Consider the following 22,029-nt stretch of genomic DNA (forward strand, 5'->3'; position numbering starts at 1 on the left):
TTGTTAGAAGCAGATTGAAATTATCAGCTGTCTGTTTTCTTTTCCCATTTCAAACAATAAATTCAATATACAGCTTGGTCGGAAACAACGTTAAACGAGTATATCGTCGGATTACTTCTAAAACCTCGTATGTCCCAATATTCCTCCTACCCATCATATTCCGTAACACTGGTCACGCCTCCCAGCCCCATATTTATATGTAATCCATCAGAACCTTTTTCGTAGTGTTCATTTTCCTGTGCAGATGTGTAAAGAAAAATGGACCTTACCACACAGTATTGAAGGGATGTTGTTTTCATGGGGACTTTAAGCACTCCTACAGTTTAACGTATTTGAGGTTCATTTTCCCTTACACACAACCATAGGAAAATGAACACAACGAAAATTGGTCTGATGGACTGTACATCCATATGTGGCTGGGAGGTGGGACCAGTCTTAAGGAAGAAAATGGATAGGAAATGCATTGGGAGATACGAGGTTTTAGAAGTAAGCCATCGATATATGTTGTTAGAGGGTTGCTCATACTGATAAATAATTTAAAAAGAAGAAATAATATAATTTAAATATAATCTTGCGCCGTTGTCTTTGATCACCTACTGAACTTCAGCTCTATTCGCGGGCAAATTCAGGTGGGCTTTACGAGGAGCCGGTGTTGCAAAATCGTTACGTGACTTAAGGGCGCGCTTAATAGCCATGCTGAGAAATAGGCATTAAACACAAACAATCCTTGAATTTCAGCCGGTATCGCCATAGCTATGGCGCGATCGTGTCAACTTGGAGGTCCGTGTTTTAATCCCTCCCTGGGCGAAGATATCTTCTTAGATTGGTGCCCTCAAGCCACATGCAGATTTTTCAACACCACATCACAGAGATCACTTGAATTCGCCCGCGAACTGAGCTGATTGGATAAATTCAGCAGCTGATAAAATGACAACAGCGCGAGATATCGAATTACATTATTCAAAATATTTATCAGTATAATAATAATAATTTCGTGTGGTTATTTCTAGCCGGGTGCAGCCCTTGTAAGGCAGACCCTCCGATGAGGGTGGGCGGCATCTGCCATGTGTAGGTAACTGCGCTTTTTGTGGTGGAGGATAATATTATATGTGGTGTGTGAGTTGCAGGGATGTTGGGGACAGCACAAACACCCAGCCCCCGAGTCATTGGAATTAACCAATGAAGGTTAAAATCCCCAACCCGGCCGGGAATCGAACCCGGGACCCTCTGAACAGAAGGCCAGTACGTTGACACTTATCAGTATGACCAACTCTCTAACGCTCATATAACCGGTACACGTTGTATTTCTGCTCGTTTAATAGTTTGAAGTTGACAAGTAAAAACAGACCAAATGTCAAAGGGCCTACGTTGGAACCGAACCGTTGATCCCATCGTTAGGTCAATTTTTTATTATGCTATCATGTTCTGTACAGACTGTTGCTGAGTAGGGGGCTAAAATTTTGTCTGTTTCGCTCTACGATGCACCGTTTTCGAGATATTTGACATTTTGCATGGCTTATATTTTTAAATTTAAAAACGACAGTCAGTGAGGGTCTTAGCGATATACGTTTTTCTCAAGTAAATATTATAATTTTGAATTGTCTAATAAGCATTTAGGAAACATAGACTGAGATTCAAACATAGTCTGAAATATGTTAAAATAATGTTTATTTTTAATAAAGTTGTAAATGTGTATACTTCACTGTTATTTTAGTAATAAATATCATTTTCTTAACCAACTCTGCACACTGGACAGTCTCACACGTCCTTGTGTTTGATCCAATCACAGAATTACTTCATTGCTCATTAAAGAATTAATATGATCCCAAAATCAGAGAACTCAGAGCTCAGATAGTCAATAAAGAACTGTGTTTTGTATACGTATAAACCAATGTAGTACTTTCATAGACAATAGTAATACCAGAGCTTAAGGAAGTACCGAAGTTGTGTGTGTACGAGTGGTTTACATTCAAGCGATTGTAAAATTTATTTCTGTGCGTGAATGTATGGAGATTCAAAACTGTGCCAATAATGTTGTACAGCTCCGCGTTTTACCTACGATATCAGAATGCCTGTGTACTCCCGTTTGTCGAGCACAAGAATATGACTAGTTGCCAAAACTTTCGTGAAGAGCATCTGGTTTAGCTTACATCATTGTTCCCTGTACAGTTTTCGTAAAACAAGAGAGAAGGTAAATTCTGAAATACGTTGATTCCTTTCGGTTGCAGATTAAGGACATTCAACTACGTAATTATAATGAAACATTCTAAACTTCAAGTATATGACGTAAGATCAACATAAAGCAAGCAATCTAGTGGAATTTAATAGACTAGAGTAAAACGGGCTCCTTGAACCACTGATGTTCACCAAGGCGAGTACACAGGCAAAATGTATATCGTTGGCAGTGACCAAGAAGCTGGTTCTTTTGATGAATAGGCTACACAATGGAAACAGTATGTTAAGTGCATATACACTGGTATGTCCTTTTATTGTAATCATTCTTTCATTTCAGTCTTCTAAGTTTATTTTCGAGTTCAGTAACAAATTACATTGATTCATGGGAAAATACTGATCATCAGAACTTGCATTGTTATATTCCATTACGCATTACGCATTGCCATAGTGTTGATTCTCATACATTTTCACAGAGATACGGAAAGTAAAGCGGCCGTATTTAATGGCTATTGAATCCCTCGTCATATCTACAAATATGTATATACAAAATATTAATAATTACTGTAAATAAATTATTAAAGTGAATATACTGTGTATAAAGTAATAGTTTCTAATGTGTAAATTAAACGTTCAGCGTAATTCAAACGATTGTCTTTTATTTTAATACCTTTGCCTCTATGAATCCTTACAATATCCCACTAAAAAACTGTATTTCATCATGGTTTGTTTCAAAGCAATACAAGAAAGGCAGTTTGCACCTCTACGTCCATAAAAATGAAATGTCGTATGGCTTTTAGTGCCAGGATATCCCAGGACGGGTTCGGCTCGCCAGGCGCAGGTCTTTTTATTTCACTCCCGTAGGCGACCTGCGCGTCATGTTGAGAATGAAATGATGATGAAGACAACACATACACCCAGCCCCCGTGCCATTAGAATTAACCAATTAAGGTTAAAATCCCCGACCCGGCCGGGAATCGAACCCGGGACCCTCTGAACCGAAGGCCAGTACGCTGACCGTTCAGCCAACGAGTCGGACTCTAGGTCCATAATTTCATTCAACTCCATATAGCCTATCGTCATTGAAGATACCAAACCTCATATATCACAATGCACTTCCTATCGATTTGTTTCCTTTAGACTGGTCACACCGCCCAGCCACACATGGATACGAAGTCATTTTCCATTTTTCATGTTCCTATGAATGTGTGTAAAGTACAAGTACTGTACTCTAGGGATGTATGATTGCGTGACGTATTTACGCACTCGTACAGTATACTGTATTTATGATTCATTTTCCTTTACAACTTCGCATAGGAAAAGGAACACAACGAACATTGTTCTGATGAACTGCATATTCATAACATCGCTATTGTGCCAAAATCGCAAATGTGACTATGCTCTTCCTATTCATAATTTCCCTCAACACTGGTCAAGCCTCTAGGAATGTATGTTTTCATGACATATACAGTATACCCACACCTAGAGCATGATATATTTAAAGTTCATTTTCCTTTACACCCATGCATAGGAAAGTGAACTGAACGAAAACTGTTCTGATAGACTGGGGGGTGTGACCATTCTTAAGGGAAATAATGGATGGGACGGGCATTGTCAGATTCGTGGTTTTGGCAAAGCAGAAACTATTTCTTATGAATCATTCTCTTGTATACGAGAATATATTTTACATAACTAAATTTGTATTAAGACCTAGAAAATGGGAAATCTCTACCATATTATCGTGTCAAGAGTTATAACATTACAATAATAGAACTGTGGACTTGATATCGTCGCTCCTGTGCCAAAACCGCGAATGTGACAATGTTCTTCCTATTCATTATTTCCCTTAAGACTGGTCACGCGTCCCAGCCACATATGGGTAGGCCTACGCCTTCCATCAGAGCAATTGTCGTAGAGTTAACTTTCCTATGCGGCTGTGTAAAGGAAAATCAACCTTAAATACACCAGACTCTAGGAGTGGGTAAATATGTCATGAAAACATACATTCCTACAGTACGGTACAGTAACGTAATTTTCCTTTACACATTAGCATGGGACAAATGAACTCAAAGAAATTTGTTCTGATTAACTGCATATCAATATGCGACTGAGAGGCGAGACCAGTTTTAAGGGAAATACTGGATGGGAAGAGCATAGTCACATTCGAGGTTTTGGCACAAGAGCTTCGATATATCTTCATTTTCATTTCGGTAATTGATATTCAAATAAGCAAACAAACAAACGTACCAACCTCATCATGCTCCAGCCCTGGTGTGTCTTGGCTTACCAAGTGACCCTGCACCTCCCAAAAGCCAGTAGATTAAGGGGTATCCTATAGTCAGCGTGACAAATACTTTCGGCCGCTATTCGTGGCTTTCTGGATCGGGGCCACTAACTCACAGTCAAATATCTGCTCAATTGTTCTCACGTGGGCTGTGTGGAGCTCGAACCAGCCCTCAAGATCTATGTAAAAACCTGGCTGAGAAACGAATCCGGGGCCTCAGTGTAATTGGCAGACTTTATACCCTAGACCGCGTGCCTGCTATAAGGGATATTCAACAGTAAGATTTTCAGAAAGCACATAGGATATATGCCACATTGAATAGATTTGCAGCCTACGTTGTTATGTATCCACACAGGAGTTATCTCAAATCGTTGAGCTTGGTGAGGCAGCAGCCTACTTGCCGTCTGTTTTGAGGGTCCAGGAATCTATTCCCTGCCAGGCCTGGGAAGTAAGGAAATACCTATAATCAGAGATGAAGCTATTTGCGGGAGATGTTATACTGTTTAGAGTAGTAATTTAGTTGCAGAAATGTGAGCGACTGCGGGGGGACTTAATCAATCTTGTGAGATGGGCAGCAGACAATGGTATGAATGTATATGGGATGAAAAGTCAAGTTGTAACCTTCAACAATAGGAAAAGTCGTCTCAGTTTTAATTTATGTGTTGAAAAAAATGAAATGGCATATGAATTTTAGTATCGGGAGTGTACGAGGACAAGTTCGGCTTTCCAGACGTAGGTCTTTTGATTTGACACCCGTAGGCGACCTGCGCGTCGTGATGAGTATGAAATGATGATGCAGACGTCACATAGGCCTACACCCAGTCCCGGTGCCACTGAAATTAACCAATTATGGTTAAAATTCCCGACCCTGCTGGGAATCGAACCAAGGACCCGTGTGACCAAAGGCCAGCACGCTAACCATTTAGCCATGGAGCCAGAACGATTATGAGACTATTTACGGGTTGTAGAATGGATGTGAAGGCCAGGGCGTATAAGCCTCTGGTAAGACCGCAGTATGGCTCCATTATATGGGTCTCTCACAAGGACTACTTATTACGAGAACTTGAAAAAAATCAAAGGAAAAAGCACGATTTGTTGTGGGTGATTTCCGAAAAATGAGTATTGTTACGAAAATATTGGAAATTTTGAGATGGGAAGACTTCGAATTAAAGGGACGAGATGCTGGAGTATGTGGTGTGTTTCAAGCTGTCATTCGAGAGTTGGCGTGGAATGACATTTGAAGACGGTTAAGCTTGAATCGAGCTTTTAAAAGTGGGAAAGATCGCAATATGAAGATAAAGGTGGTATTCAAGAGGTTAAACTGAGGCAAATCGATGGCTTTCTTTTAAAACCTCGTATGTCCCAGTGCTCTCCCTACCCATTATATTCCTTAAGATTGGTTCACCTCCCAGCCACATACGAATATGTAGTCCATGAGAATAATTTTCGTTGTGTACATTTTCCAATGCTAATGTGTAAAGGGAAATGGACGTTATCATACTGTATGGCAGGGATATTGCTTGCAAGGTGAATTTACGCACTCCTACAGTATAATATATTTAAGGTACATTTTCCTTTAACATCATCACACGAAAATGAACACAACGATAATTGTTCTGATGGGCTGCACATCCATATGTGACTGGGAGGCGTGACCAGTCTTAAGAAAATTAATGGATAAGAAGATTATTGGGAGATACGAGGTTTTAGAGGTAAGCCCTCGAAATGTTCACTTATAGGACGAAGAGTAAGTGATTGTAATAAATTATCAGGAGAAATGTTCACTTATAGGACGAGGAGTAAGTGACTGTAATAAATTATCAGGAGAAATGTTCCCTTACAGGACGAGGAGTAAGTGATTGTAATAAATTATCAAGAGAAATGTTAACTTACAAGGACGAGGAGTAAGTGATTGTAATAAATTATCAGGAGCAATGTTCACTTACAGGATGAGGAGTAAGAGATTGTAATAAATTATCAGGAGAAATGTTCGATAAATTTCCAAGATCTTTGAAAATATTTTAAAAAAAGTGCCAGGTAAACAACTGATAGGGAAATTGCCACCTGGGCAACAGCCATAAATGCAGATCTTTTGATGATTTATAGTTATTTTAATCACGTTTAGTTAATTCATCTAGCTCGGGGGCTGGGTATTTGTGTTAATACACATCTTCAAACTCATACAACCCACAAGCTACCATAGAAACACACAATAACAAATACATCCGGTAGTAAAACTACGCTAAATCCATTCAAAGGGTAATTCGGAAGAAGAAGAAGAAGAATGAGAATAGATTTCGGTGAGTACAATCTTGACCAAATTTTTATTAATCCAACAAGGTGTAAAATGGACATCATAGTCATTATCAGGGATGGTATTTGTACCAAAACAAACCAAACCCCATAGCACTACATCCCTTGAAGGGCCTTGGCCTACCAAGCGACCGATGCTCAGCCTGAAGGCCTGCAGATCACGAGGTGTCGTGTCGTCAGCACGACGAATCCTCTCGGCCGTTATTCTTGGCTTTCTGGACCGGGGCCGCTATCTCACCGTCAGATAACTCCTCAATTCTAATCACGTAGGCTGAGTGGACCTCGAACCAGCCCTGCCCGGAAATCGAACCCGGGGCCTCCGGGTAAGAGGCACGCACACTACTCCTACACCACGTGGCCGGCGTATAATATTCATAGGTGATAAAATGGCTAAATATGTACATATAATTGGGCTGAAAGTTCTCAAAATATGAGATAAATATTCTCAAACTCTGAAATAAAATACGGACTACATACGTGAAACGCAAACATTTCAAGGAAAGTTGCAAGACAAAAGCTAGGACCTTCTTACATATAGTCGCTCTTATGCCAAAACTGCGAATGTGACAATGCTCTTCCCATCCATTATTTCCCAAAGGAAAATGGGCCTAACCATACCGTATTTTAGGGATGTTGTTTGCATGGCGAATTTACGCACTCCTACAGAATAATATATTAAAGATTCACTTTTTTTACACATTACCATAGGAAAATTAACACTAAAATGATTCTGATGGGCTGAATATAATGTGGCTGGTAGGCGTGACCAGTCTTAAGGTATATGATGGGTAGGAGGATCATTGGGGACATATGATGAAATGAAATGTCGTATGGCTTTTAGTGCCGGGATATCCCAGAAAAGGTTCGGCTCGCCAGGTGCAGGTCTTTCTATTTGACCCCCATAGGCGACCTGCGCGTCATGATAAGGATGAAATAATGATTAAGACAACACGTACACCCAGCCCCCGTGCCACTGGAATTAACCAATTAAGGTTAAAATCCCCGACCCGGCCGGGAATCGAACCCGGGACCCTCTGAACCGAAGGCCAGTACGCTGAGCGTTCAGCCAACGAGTCGGACGGGACATATGATGTTTTAAAGGAAAGTCATCGGTATGACAGAGCACCGAGGGAAAATATGTTCACCGTACTGGGGGACTGTGGGATTAATGATAGAATATTAAAATCAATCAAATGCATTTATGTGGACAATTGGACTGCAGGGACAATATTGATGTAAAGTGAGTTCTTGATTCAGGGTACTTACAGGGGTTAGACAATGTTGTAATCTTTCACCTTTGTTGTTCATAGTTTACATGGATCATCCGCTAAAAGGTGTAAAGTAGCAGGGAGGGATTCATTAAGGTGAGAATTTGGTAAGCAGTCTGGCCTCTGCTGACGACTTCGTCTTAATGGAACATTGTGCCGAAAGCCTGCAGTCTAATGTCTTGGAACTTGAAAATAGGTGCAATGAGTATGGAATGAAAATTAGCCTTTCCAAGACTAAATTGATGTCAGTAGGTAAGCAGTCCAAGAGAATTTCATGTCAGATTGGAGATACCAGGTAGGCTATATAATTTCAAGTGTTTAGGATGTGTGTTCTGTCAGGTTGGTAGTATAGTAAGTGAGATTGAATCAAGGTGCAGTAAAGCTAACGCAGTGAACTCGCAGTTGCGATCATCACTATTCTGTAAGAAGGATGTCAGCTCGCGGACGAAACTATCTACACATCGGTCTGTTTTTAGACCAACTTTGCTTTACGGGAGTGAAAGCTGGGTGCACTCATGATACCATATCCATAAGTTAGAAGTAACAGACATGAAAGTAACGAGAATGATTGCTGGTACAAACAGGTGGGAACACTGGCAGGAAGGTACTCGGAATGAGAAGATAGGGACTAAGTTACTATAGTACTGAACTCGATGGCTGTAACTGTATACACCGTCTTCATTTGTTTGGTCAGGAGAGACGAATGGAGGAGGATAGGTTACCTAGGTGAATAATAGTCTCTGTTATGGAAAGTAAGAGAAGTAGAGGGGAACCAAGACGGCGATGGTTAGACTCAGTTTCTAACGAGTTAAAGATAACAGGTATGGAACTTAACGATGCCACGGAACTAGTTACAAATAGAGGATTTTGATGGCAGTTAGTAAATTCACAGAGGCTTGCAGACTGAACGCTGAAAGGCATAACGGTTGGTAATGCAGATGTACACTGACTGACAGCGCAAATGCAACACCAAGAAGGAGTGGTTCGAAAGGGATGAAAGTTGGGGAAAAAACAGAGACGGCACGGGCGAATAATTGATGTTTATTTCAAACCGATATGCAGGTTACACAATGCGCACGGCATCGACTCAGTACGATGTAGGACCACCGCGAGCGGCGATGCACGCAGAAACACATCGAGGTACAGAGTCAATAAGAGTGCGGATCGTGTCCTGAGGGATGGTTCTCCATTCTCTGTCAACCATTTGCCACAGTTGGTCGTCCGTACGAGGCTGGGGCAGAGTTTGCAAACGGCGTCCAATGAGATCCCACACGTGTTCGATTGGTGAGAGATCCGGAGAGTACGCTGGCCACGGAAGCATCTGTACACCTCGTAGAGCCTGTTGGGAGATGCGAGCAGTGTGTGGGCGGGCATTATCCTGCTGAAACAGAGCATTGGGCAGCCCCTGAAGGTACCGGAGTGCCACCGGCAGCAGCACATGCTGCACGTAGCGGTGGGCATTTAACGTGCCTTGAATACGCACTAGAGGTGACGTGGAATCATACGCAATAGCGCCCCAAACCATGATGCCGCGTTGTCTAGCGGTAGGGCGCTCCACAGTTACTGCCGGATTTGACCTTTCTCCACGCCGACGCCACACTCGTCTGCGCTGACTATCACTGACAGAACAGAAGCGTGACTCATCGGAGAACACGACGTTCCGCCATTCCCTCATCTCTAGCCCGGCACCATGCCAGGCGTGCACGTCTATGCTGTGGAGTCAATGGTAGTCTTCTGAGCGGACACCGGGAGTGCAGGCCTCCTTCAACCAATCGACGGGAAATTGTTCTGGTCGATATTGGAACAGCCATGGTGTCTTGCACATGCTGAAGAATGGCGGTTGACGTGGCGTGCGGAGCTGCCACTGCTTGGCGGCGGATGCGCCGATCCTCGCGTGCTGACGTCACTCGGGCTGTGCCTGGACCCCTCGCACGTGCCACATGTCCCTGCGCCAACCATCTTCGCCACAGGCGCTGCACCGTGGACACATCCCTATGGGTATCGGCTGCGATTTGACGAAGCGACCAACCTGCCCTTCTCAGCCCGATCACCATACCCCTCGTAAAGTCGTCTGTCTGCTGGAAATGCCTCCGTTGACGGCGGCCTGGCATTCTTAGCTATACACGTGTCCTGTGGCACACGACAACACGTTCTACAATGACTGTCGGCTGAGAAATCACGGTACGAAGTAGGCTATTCGCCCACGCCGTGTCCCATTTATCGTTCGCTACGTGCGCAGCACAGCGGCGCATTTCACATCATGAGCATACCTCAGTGACGTCAGTCTACCCTGCAATTGGCATAAATTTCTGACCACTCCTTCTTGGTGTTGCATTTGCTCTGTCAGTCAGTGTATGTGTGTACGCATGTGTATGTACAGTATGTATGTATGTATGTATGTATGTATGTATGTATGTAAGTATGTATGTATGTATGTATGTATGTATGTATGTATGTATGCATGTATGTATGTAGTTCAAATAATGCGATTGGAACTTCTGCCTTATAAACAGTGCAATTTCAGTTCAAAGTAACGGCATATAATTTGAATTAATACCGGGTTGAGGTATATCTTCTCATAGACGGTGTGGATTATGATTATGATAAAATTTCAGAGCCGGTATTGCTAAGAAATAAAACATGGAGCTAGTTAGAGGAGAGACAATTCAAAATACGGAAATAGATATTATCTTACTTTCTACAAACCATAAGTAAATTCTTAAGAACCTAATTATCCGTTCATGAGTTGCTATCGTTATTACGTATAATTTTTTAACGTAATATTGATTTGCAAAATATAATTGATGACTAACTTTTAAACAGCATAAATTTCGGTGTTCAGTTGAGATTAAGAGAATGCTAATTCAGGGTGAACTAAAACTTAAGAATGTTGTTGGCTCCTTTAAAGTGTACAGTGAAAGAAAGAGATTACATTTGTATTATTAGATCAAACGAGCGTGGCAAAGAGATATAAAAGTTAACAAGATTAATCCATGTCTTCGTTCAGTTCTGCAACGGTCGTTATGAGCGTCACCAACAATGTAATATCGAGTATATTCTGGCAGCAACTCTTTATTAGATTAGCAGAAGCTGAAACTGTCAGAACAACTGTATATTCCACAAAATATTGTTATATTTATCGAAGTTGTTCCTCTGAGGGTGCAAGGATGTAAAGGAGAGGGCAGAAAATTCCCTCGTAAAACTACAATTACAGTATGGTTCCAGCATACGGGACCCTCCCCAGAATTACTTGGTTCGAGAACTGGAAAAATTCCAAAGAAAAGCAGCTCGATTTATTTTTGGTGATTTCCGACTAAAGAGTAGCGTTACGAAACTTTTGCGAAGTCTGGGCTGGGAAGGGAAAGGAGACGAACTGCTCGACCAAGTCGTATGTTTCTTGCTGTCTTTCGAGAGATGACGTGGAATTACATTAGTAGACAATACGTTTGAGTGGTGGTTTTAAAATCAGGAAAGATCAAAATATGAAGATAAAGTTGGAATTTAAGAGGAAAAATTGGGGCAAATATTCGTTTATAGGAAGAGGATTTAAGGACTGGAATGAGTACCACTAACTAGTGTGATGTCGTCGTTGCTATGCCAAAAACTCGTATCTCCCAATGGACTTCCTATCCATTATTTTCCTTCAAACTGGTGATGCCTCCCAGCCACATATTGGTATGCAGTCCAACAGAACAATTTTCCTTGAGTTAATTTTCCTATACGAGTGTGCGACGGAAAATGAACTTTACTGTATCGTAATGTAGGAATGTATGTTTGCATGGCATATTTTTCCACCCCTAGAGTATGATGTAATTAAGGATCATTTTCCTATACACACGGGCATAGGTTGTGATTGCTCACTAATTTAGAATGAAACAATAATTAAAATATTCATGAAATAAAATGCTCGATCGTTGGACTATGTGGTCTCTCCTTGTACTTACCCGATTACTTACACATACAATATGTTGATGGGCGCCAGCTACAAATCAATGTAACGATAATAGAATGAATCTCCATGGCTCAGGCGACAGCGCGCCGGCCTCTCACCGCTGGAATCCAAGGTTCAAATCCCGGTCACTCCATGTGAGATTTGTGCTGGACAAAGCGGAGACGGGACAGGTTTTTCTCCAGGTACTCAGCTTTTCCCTATCATGTTTCATTCCAGCAACACTCTCAAATATCATTTCATTTCGTCGGTCATTCGTTAATCATTGGTCAGAGGAGAGTGACAGGCTTCGGCAGCCGGCACGATTCCTATTCTCGCAGCTAGATGGGGCTTCATTCAATCCATTCCTGACCAGGTCGAATGACTGGAAACAGGTTTTGGATTTTCGTAATAGAATGAGAATCTTGAATATCTATAGGGTGTGACGTAATAAGCTTACTTTGACAGCATAAAATATAGGTTCTGGCGAAAGAACACTGACGTTTGGTTTCCCAACTAAAATTTGAGGTTATCTGAACTACCATTGGAATTAAATAATTAATTGTATTTGATACTAAACAAAATAATACAGTGGCTTAGAAAAGTATAAGGACACCTCCTTATAAATGTAAATAGTCATCTGCCCTCATACTTCACTAATATCAAATAATACGATAAGCATGGGTTTATTTGTATTCAAACTGAATTGTACTGGTGAAAACTAGAACTCTCTAGGTCTTAAATATAAAAAGTTATTGATTATTTTGTGTTTTACTGTGTGCATAAGAATTAACAAATTATTATAAATTGGAAAGTAAATAACTTGCCAACCAATTGGCGTACAGTTTTAATTTTTGGTATAAATGCAGCTCTATCCGAAAGATTTCAGCAATAGAGGTCAAGTTTATTCTAAAACTAGTTCTGCTTGACCCAGCTGGTTTGGAAAGTCAATTTTTGATAGGTCAAATTAAGCAAAAATCATGAATTTATCCACGGTCCTAAAATAATTAAAATTTCCCGCCTCTTTGACTTGCGATTGTTCAGCCCTATTCATAATGTTCCTTCCCGACTTCCCAACAATTGGAGACAACAGTGAACTTTCAGTACTCCGCCAGTGAGTCACTGCTGCTTAATTACGGTTTTATCACTTCTTCTTAGATTGTGTTTGTCTACGTTTTGCAATATACCCCGTGCCAGTGTCAGTGAAAGAGTGAAGTGGGTGACTATTAGCATGCATAAGGTTGTTCAGTCTCTACGGAACATAGGAAAGGAGTTAAAAGTGAGCAAAACTTGCGTGCAACAAACCGTTAAGGAATTTAAAGCGACCGACAGTGTAGCTAATGGTCACAGATATGGACGACCTAACAAAACTTCACCACGACAGGACAGATCAAGCTTGTTGATGGAACCATGAATTTCACTAAACATTTTGATACTATGGAAGAGGTTATGTTACCATCAGTTAATGGACTAATGGGTGAGAATTTCTTGTTCCAACAAGATAGCGCATCATGTCACAAGTAAGTCCAAGCCTGCGTTGGCATGGTTCCAGAAACATGATGTCGAAGTCCTATCCTGGCCTGCTACGTCCCCCTACCTAAACCCGATAGAGAGCTTGTGTAACTCTATGGCAGCCAAAGTTCAGAAAAGAAATCCCTTAAACTAGGAGGATATGAAGCATCAACTTGTTGAGCTCTGGCGTACCATTACCAGGGATCAGTGCCGAGCCCTGATTGACAGTATGCCACAACGTGTTGATGCTTGCAGGAAGGCCCGTGATGGCCACATTGACTACTAAATATATTGATGGCTTTCTTTTAAAACCTCGTATATCTCAATGCTCTTCCTACCTATTATATTCCTTAAGACTGGTTACGCCTCTCATCCACATATTTATATCCAGTACATCAGAATCATTTCCGTTGTGTTCATTTTCCTATGCGAATGTGTAAAGCAAAATGGGCCTTACCATACCGAATTGTAGGAATGTTGTATGCAAGGCGAATTTACCCACTCCTACAGTATGATGTATTTAAGGTTCATTTCCGTTTACAGAGCAGCTTAGGAAAATTAACGAAAATTGTTCTGATGGACTGCAAGGCTTTAAGGCGTGACCAGTGTTAAGTAATATAATAGGTAGGAAGAGCATTGAGACATACGAGGTTTTAAAATAAAGCCAACGATATGGGGAATTCTGTGTAACATTTTCCAATATTTTGTAATTCCTTTCTGGTAAAATTTTATGTGCAATGTGCAAAAAAGCAATTTTGGCTTGGTGTCCTTATACTTTTCTAAGCCACTGTATATTCTTCAAATTTAAAATTTAAATGGCGAGATTTGTTGCGATAATTTACATGATAGCATAAAACTCTGAAATTACAACTGAAAGAAATTACATTTGAAATCCTCTTGACCAGACATATTAAGTTTATACAAGAAATTTATCCCTCACTGTTTCACTTAACAATACCTCGAACACTTTGAGTGTTATTATGACCCATTTCTTTGAATTGGTATCAGGTGTAGGTATCTCAAACCTAATTTGGTGAAGTATCCTTTTGGTTTCACAAACGAGATATAGCATGGCTTGAAAATATAGCCACACTCCACAATCAACTTTACAAGTAATTCACTGATAATTGTTAGTCTGTATTACGACGACTCAATATTCGGCTGTCACCGAACTAACAAAAGAACTCGACCGAACAGGTACATGAAACACACTCCGAACATTTAATCCATTTGGTCACTGACGATTACATATCCATATCACTGACTGTGGTAAGACTCTACCTCCCACTGAATGACTAACCAACTGTGGCCTCAGTCTCCATATGACTATCCATCGATCAAGGCTCCATCCAACTGACTAACCGCTATAGGATACTCTTCCTTATATAGACACTAGTTGTCACATGGTATTACACCCACGTCATGGTTAAAACAGTTCATGATATCACTTAAACCCAGCTCCCAAGTGTTACAGATTGTGTTGAAATAGACTCAGGCAGATTAGGAACTCCCTAAATTATCTCATGCTCCTAACTCCATACAGTGACAGAGCGATGACTCGACAGTTACTGTAACAGTATTGCACTATATGCTGCGACGTCTAAAAGCTGTTTCACAAAATAAATCCATATCTTATATTAGGCAGCAAATCCCTTACACTACATTTTCATACTGCTAACATACACACACATGTATACATAATAAATTAAATACAATGAAGCAAGCTATAATAATTAATAAATTCATAGCGAAAGGAGATTATAGAATTGAATAATAATAATAATAATAATAATAATAATAATAATAATAATAATAATAATAATACAAATAATAATACAGATAAAAAATGATAATAATACAGAGGAAAGTTTGTAATGGGATTTGAACCGTTACAAGGTACAGTAAATGAACTCTGTCTAACTCAGGCTGGCTGGTGTAAACAGTTTTCTTAGCCTAATTGTAGCCGAATATGTAATTAAATTCACTTAAATAACCCATACATATCTTAACTACAAGACTCTAATGACCTTGAGATTAGATCCTTTGAAACAGTAATAATAATACTAATAATAAGAGGAACTGTACGGCCTCAGTGACCGCGTGCAGGCTTTTTAATTTGACACTATCTGGCTGCCTGCTCATCAATGCCAACGTTCCGTTTTACTCTAGACCGGCTAGATGGCAGAGTAGCCGAATTTTACATGGGCGTGTATTGCTGAGCCATAATGAATATTGTCGACTGAACACCAGATGTGTCATCAGAGATCTTTTACATGCCAACATCGCTCGATATGGAGTGTCGAATGGATGTTTATTCCGCCCTTCAAAATACCGACTATCTCTGCCAGGTTTGAAACCGCTAAAATAATAATAATAATAATAATAATAATAATAATAATAATAATAATAATAATAATAATAATAATAATAATAATAATAATAATAATAGGTCTAATAATAATAATATTTGAACAAAAAAGTAGACAAACGGCATATAATGAAAACGACATGTAGGGAAGACCAGAGCAAAATGACCCCCGGGGCAAAACGATCATCGTTAATAAATGCTCGATTGGTGGTTTCACTTTGCGGAGAATTCGAAGGCTATGTCTTGAGTTGAGATCGCACGCATCTGTGTTGCGAATTACATTCGCTCAGCTTTATTTTTGAAAATGTTAAGATATGAAAACGTTGTTTTAAGCGATCTTAATTTATTCACAAGTATGTAAGTGCCTTGGACATTAAATGCAGTTGCTTGCTGGCACTTCATTTCGTCCATATTAGATGGCATTTAGTCTTTGTTTTGGGTTTTCTGCGGTAGGAGCAAATGGAGCAAAATTATCAGTGAAACGTTTAATTATACCGCGGGGAGGGGAGGGTTCCTAATGCCCCTTTATCATTACAGTAGATTTCCGGAACAGGGTGTGATGGCACAGCGCTCGGGCTACTTTGCCTCTCACCAGGACTGACTGGGTTCGATTCCTAATCAATACATAGAGATTTTCGAGGTGGGTGTTAAGTCAGATGGTTCGGATTGCACGTAAGTAATAAGTACGGTGGCTTGTAACGGCCCGATTAAGAGTCACTTAAAAATACAAGCTTCCTTCCACACAGTCTACCGGAAACTCGACGTAACGAACTGAGGTGAGGGGCTGTTGAGTTACGAAAATGACGAGTTTTAGGGAATTCATTTCAGGTTTCATTTGCATAGTCACATTGTTTTGTTTCCATAAAAAATTTACCTCAAGGACATTTTTGCCATTCATCTTGAAAATCTGTCCTTAGTGGAAAGTTCACCCCATGCGGTGTTATGATTAGGAGCAACAGACAGATAAGCAGCGCATGATGCGTAATTGACGCCAGCTGTGCCAGTTTCAAAACGTATCCTTCAGGAGAGGTAGAAATTTCTCCATGCAAGTCACTGTTTAGGATCTGTGTGTGGCTAAGGTTTGATTATTTGTCAAATGTGCAAACGATAGGATCATGAACAATGTGCTGGAGTGGATGATAACGATGTTGATGATTTCATAACAGAAAAGAATACCTACTAATCCGTTGGAAGTTAAATGTCTGAAGTGATCCTTCTGTTTTTTTTTATTTCATGCGTTCTTCAAAGCAATATTTTAACATTTTATTTTCAAACTTTGTGACGAAAAAAAAATGGATAAAACAATTTCTGAATTATTTCATTTGTGTTCCTCTGCTATTTTCAGATATTTAATACATTGTTCCAAACATATGGCAAAGGGTAGACCTATACATCGTTGTAGTAAATCTTAAGGCAATTACAATGACATTGAACTACCTAAGAAAAAAAGAGATCATATTGCCCCAGTCCTCGGGGCAAAATGATCCTCTGAAATGAATTTGCATATAGGTATATTCTGTGTTGTATTTACGTTATAACATTCTAAAAATATTCTCAAATAGAGCTAATATGTGCACCTATACTGTATGTATGTCTGCCTGTCTGTTAGGTCATCAGTCCAGAGGCTGGTTGGATCCTCAAATAGCACCACCGAAAGTTATGCTGTTATAAGGAAACCGCAAAAACCAAGCGCAGCACCAAAATGAGGCGGACTAGGCAAGACGAGGAGTGAGGTAGTTTGCCATTGCTTTCCTCACTGGGTCAGAAAGTGCTATTGCAGCACGACTGACCCTATGAGCAACACCTTTCATAACACTCAGATGCACTAGTCGTGCTCTGAATGCCATTACTCAGCACCACCCATACCCCAGCAGCTTCCATATTGTCACAGCCATGGATGAGACTGGGACTTCGGTGAAAGCTACACTTTACTCTGGCCTGTGCCAAGAGATGGATGCAAAAGACTGTATGTATATCGATGGCTTATTTCTAATACGTCGTATTTCCCAATATTCTCATCTATTATATTCCTTAAGACTGGTCACGCCTCCCAGCCACATATGGATATGCAGCCTATCAGAACATTTTTTGTTGTGTTCATTTCCCAATATCGACGTGTAAAGGAAAATGAACCTTAAATACATTATACTTTACGAGTGCGTAAATTCGCAATACAAATAATATCCCCACAATAAGGTATGTAAAGTCTATTTTCCTTTATACATCAGCATAGGAAAATGAACATAACGAAAATTATTCTGATGGACTGCATATTCGTATGTGGCCGGGAGGCGTGACCAGTTTTAAGGAATATAATGGGTAGGAAGAACATTGGGACACACCAGGTTTTAGAAGTAAACCATCGATAATATTATATTTAACGTACTGCGATGTTCAAGCATTATATGCCTTAGAGGGATCATTTTGCCCTGTTCTCCCCTACAGATGAGAAACTACAGAAAATATTACAACGAATGATAAATTACTGGGCATTTCAGAAAAAATACTTATCGAAGAAGATGACCAGAAAATGATTGACTGAAGTGGTATAATGTGGCCATAAAATATAATAATAATAATAATAATAATAATAATAATAATAATAATAATAATAATAATAATAATAATAATAATAATAATAATCATCACCATTATCATCACCCTCAAAATCCTGAATGATAGCATAGTGGGATTCGCTTCCCGATGGCGTCAGGGAATTTAATCTTAAATGGTTAATTCCCTTGGCTCGGGGACTGATTGTTTGTGCTTTAACCAGCATCTCTACAACTCTCACTCATCCTGCATTACAAGGGCTGCCGCCACAGAAATTTTTTTATTCTTTATTTTTTTATTTAATCCATTTACCCCCAACGAGGGATCCCACATCTACCGCTTCAAGGTCAGTGTCCTGGAACGTTGGACATTTCGTTGGGGATACAACAGGGGAAAAGAACCAGTAACATGGCCTCACGTTCTATGCTGAAGAGGGGCCTTGTGGGGCATGGGAAGATTGGAAGGGGTAGGTAAGGAAGTGGGAAGGAAGCGGCCGTTGCTTTATGTTATGTACCATCCTGGCATTTGCCTGTAGGAGAAGTGGGAAACTACGGATAACCACTTCGAAGATGGCTGAGGTGGGAATCGAACCCTCCTCTACTCAGCTGAGCTCCCGAGGTTGAGTGTACCCCGTTCCGGTTCTCGTACTAATTTTCAAGTTTCTTGGTAGGGCTGGGAATCGATCCCGGGCCTCCGGGGGTCGGAAGCTAATCACAAGAACAACTACACCACAAAAGCAGACCGAAATGAATTAATAATTACCGAAAATCATAGCAATTATGTCTGATTTGTGAAATACGCCGGGGGCACCAAGGCTCCCAGTTCAGATCCGCACCTGTTGGAGTAGTTCAGTCATTAAAACTAACCCTTATTCTCTCGTAAGCACGCCTAAACGACCCTAACAACAATGAACTGTTCCAGGAGACAGATGAAATACAAATGGTTATTGTATTAACATATTAAACAAGCCTTTGTTTCACTAAACGGACCGCACATTTATTTCTCGTCCACCCTGTTAAGATATTACATTCCAGCACACCCCTTATTTTTAAATTTCTTGACATCATTAACGATGTTATCGCTGTCTCCAATCTACTCCCCTTAAAATGAGACTCTCGTAGATAAAAGAAGGGATTTATATTTTTAATGATGAAAGAGGTCGTTTTTTATCGTCCAAGAAGAACAGCAGCAGATATAAGTTTTTAAAGAGCAGACTAAAACAGAAAGGGGTCTTAATAATTAAGTGGAGTGAGAAAATTGGTTTAAACCCTTAGCAAGTTATAATCTAAAGCGCTCCATCTTGAACTCATGGGCGACCTTCTAATTAATAGGACAAGAAAACAAGCGATCCTCAAATCTTTCATAAATTTTAACACGTATTTCCTTGCCATAAAATTAGTGAGGAAGAGAAACGAACCGACTCAACACCACTGCAGGCGCGGATCTGGAATTTTCACTTGGAGACTGTTACGGTTCTTATTACGCTTTAAGTCACCAATGTAATAAAATTTCGAGTAAATTGTATTCAGATTTCAAACGCGCACCCTTTCTTCAGTTCATCCCAAGTCTCTGTGGGACTGCTGGGGCCACCTGGGTTTGTTTCGGGTTTTGAAGTTTAATAGACGGATTCCCTTCCTGTTACCACGTGACCTGTTGTTGTTTCTGTTGTTGTTTCAGTCATCAGTCTATACAGTCCTCCATGCCACCCTATTCTATGTCAGTCTTTTCATGTCTACGTAACTACTGTACAACCTACATCTGCTCTAATCTGCTTGTCATAATCAAACCTTGGTCTACCCCCAACGTTCTTACCGCCTACGCTTCCCTTGAAAGCCAAATGAGAACAAGTCCTGGGTGTCTTAGGATGCGTCCTATCATTCTATCTCTTCTTCTCTTCAAAAAATACAGCCAATTCGATCTCCTCACAACAATTCAGTTCATTACCTCTTCATTCATGATTCGATCTACCTATCTCGCCTTCACATTTCAAAAGCTTCTATTCTCTTTCTTTCTGAGCTAGTTATTCTCCAATTTTCATTTCCAAACAATGCCACGCTCCTACATCAATGTTCAAAGTGAGCAACTTTCCTTTCTTAAGAACCGCCGTCCTTGCTTGTGGTAGTCCTCCTTACGTCTACAAAAAAATACACGGCACTTAACGCCTTTGAAAGGGCTTTGGCCTGCCCAGCGACCGCCCGAAGGCCTGCAGATTACTAGGGGTCGTGTGGTCAGCACGACGCATCCTCTCGGTCGTTTTTCTGGGCTTTCGAGACCGGGGCCACCATCTCACCGTCAGATAGCTCCTCAATTATAATCACGTAGGCGGAGTGGACCTCGAACCAGCCCTAAGGCTGAGAGAAAAATCCCTGGCCTGGCTGGGAATCGAATCCGGGGCCTCCGGGTGAGAGGCAGGCACGTACCCCTACACCACGGGGCCGGCTCCTTATTTCTACCATCGTTAGTTATTCTGCTACCCAAGTAACAATATTCATCTACTTCTTTTAAGACTTCATTTCCAAATCTAATATTTCCTGCATCACCTGACTGCGCTTCATTACTTTCGTTTTGCACATTTATTTTCATCTTGTAGGCTACTCCTTCCCCAAGACTCTGTCCATTCCATTTAGCAATTTCTCTAGATCTCCTTCAGATTAAAATAAAAATACAACATCATCGGGAAATCTCAGGGTTTTGATTTTTCTCCATGGATTGTGATTCCCTTTCAAAACTGTTTGATTTCCATTACCGCCTGTTCTATATAAACATTAAACATCAGGAGGGACAGACTGCAGCCTTGCATCATTCCTTTCTAGAATGCTGATTTTTGTACATATTATAGATAACTCTCCCATCTCGGTATCTGATCCTCATCACCTTCAGAATCTCAAATAGATTGATTCAATCAACATTATCGAATGCCATTTCGAGATCTATAAAACCATGTACGTGGGCTTGTCCTTCTTAATTCGTTCCTCTAAGATTAGACGTAAGACACGATTACTTCACGTGTTCCTAAATTTCTTTTGAAGCCAAATTGATCTTCTCCCGACTCAAATTCAACTTGTATTTCCATTCTTCTGGAAATAATACGTGTTAACATTTTTGCAGGCGACTGATTCTAAACAAATGGTGCGGTAGTTTTCAGGCTTGACAGCGCCGCTTTCCTTGGGAGTAGGTATAACAACATTATGCGAAAATTGGATGGCACTTCTGCTGTATGATACATTTTACACACTAAATGAAATTACCTCGCATATCGAGTGACCTATGACCTACCTATCAAATGGAAATTCCAAACGCGGATCGGTCTGAATTCGAATCTCAGTCGTCCAGGTAGAAAGCCGACAGCTAATCCGCTATGCTATTTACACACTTATTCGAAATATATTCACATTTAAACATATTTACATACTAATTGTCTCTTCTTAAAAAGAGTTTTACCATTTGCGCGATGTGGGTGACCCCATAGGGCCTACTCTATGTCCGTTCATCTGCCATATGTATTTTTCCTTGATCAACTATTGTTGATTTCTGGTCTTGACAGCCATAGGCTTGCAAGATCAATAGAGTTTACCAGTTTCCCACCTTTTATGGTCCTCGTCTATCCTTAGTCGATATCCTCCTTTTTTGA

Source organism: Anabrus simplex, chromosome 7 (genome assembly GCF_040414725.1).
Source record: "Anabrus simplex isolate iqAnaSimp1 chromosome 7, ASM4041472v1, whole genome shotgun sequence".
Lineage (NCBI taxonomy): Eukaryota > Metazoa > Arthropoda > Insecta > Orthoptera > Tettigoniidae > Anabrus > Anabrus simplex.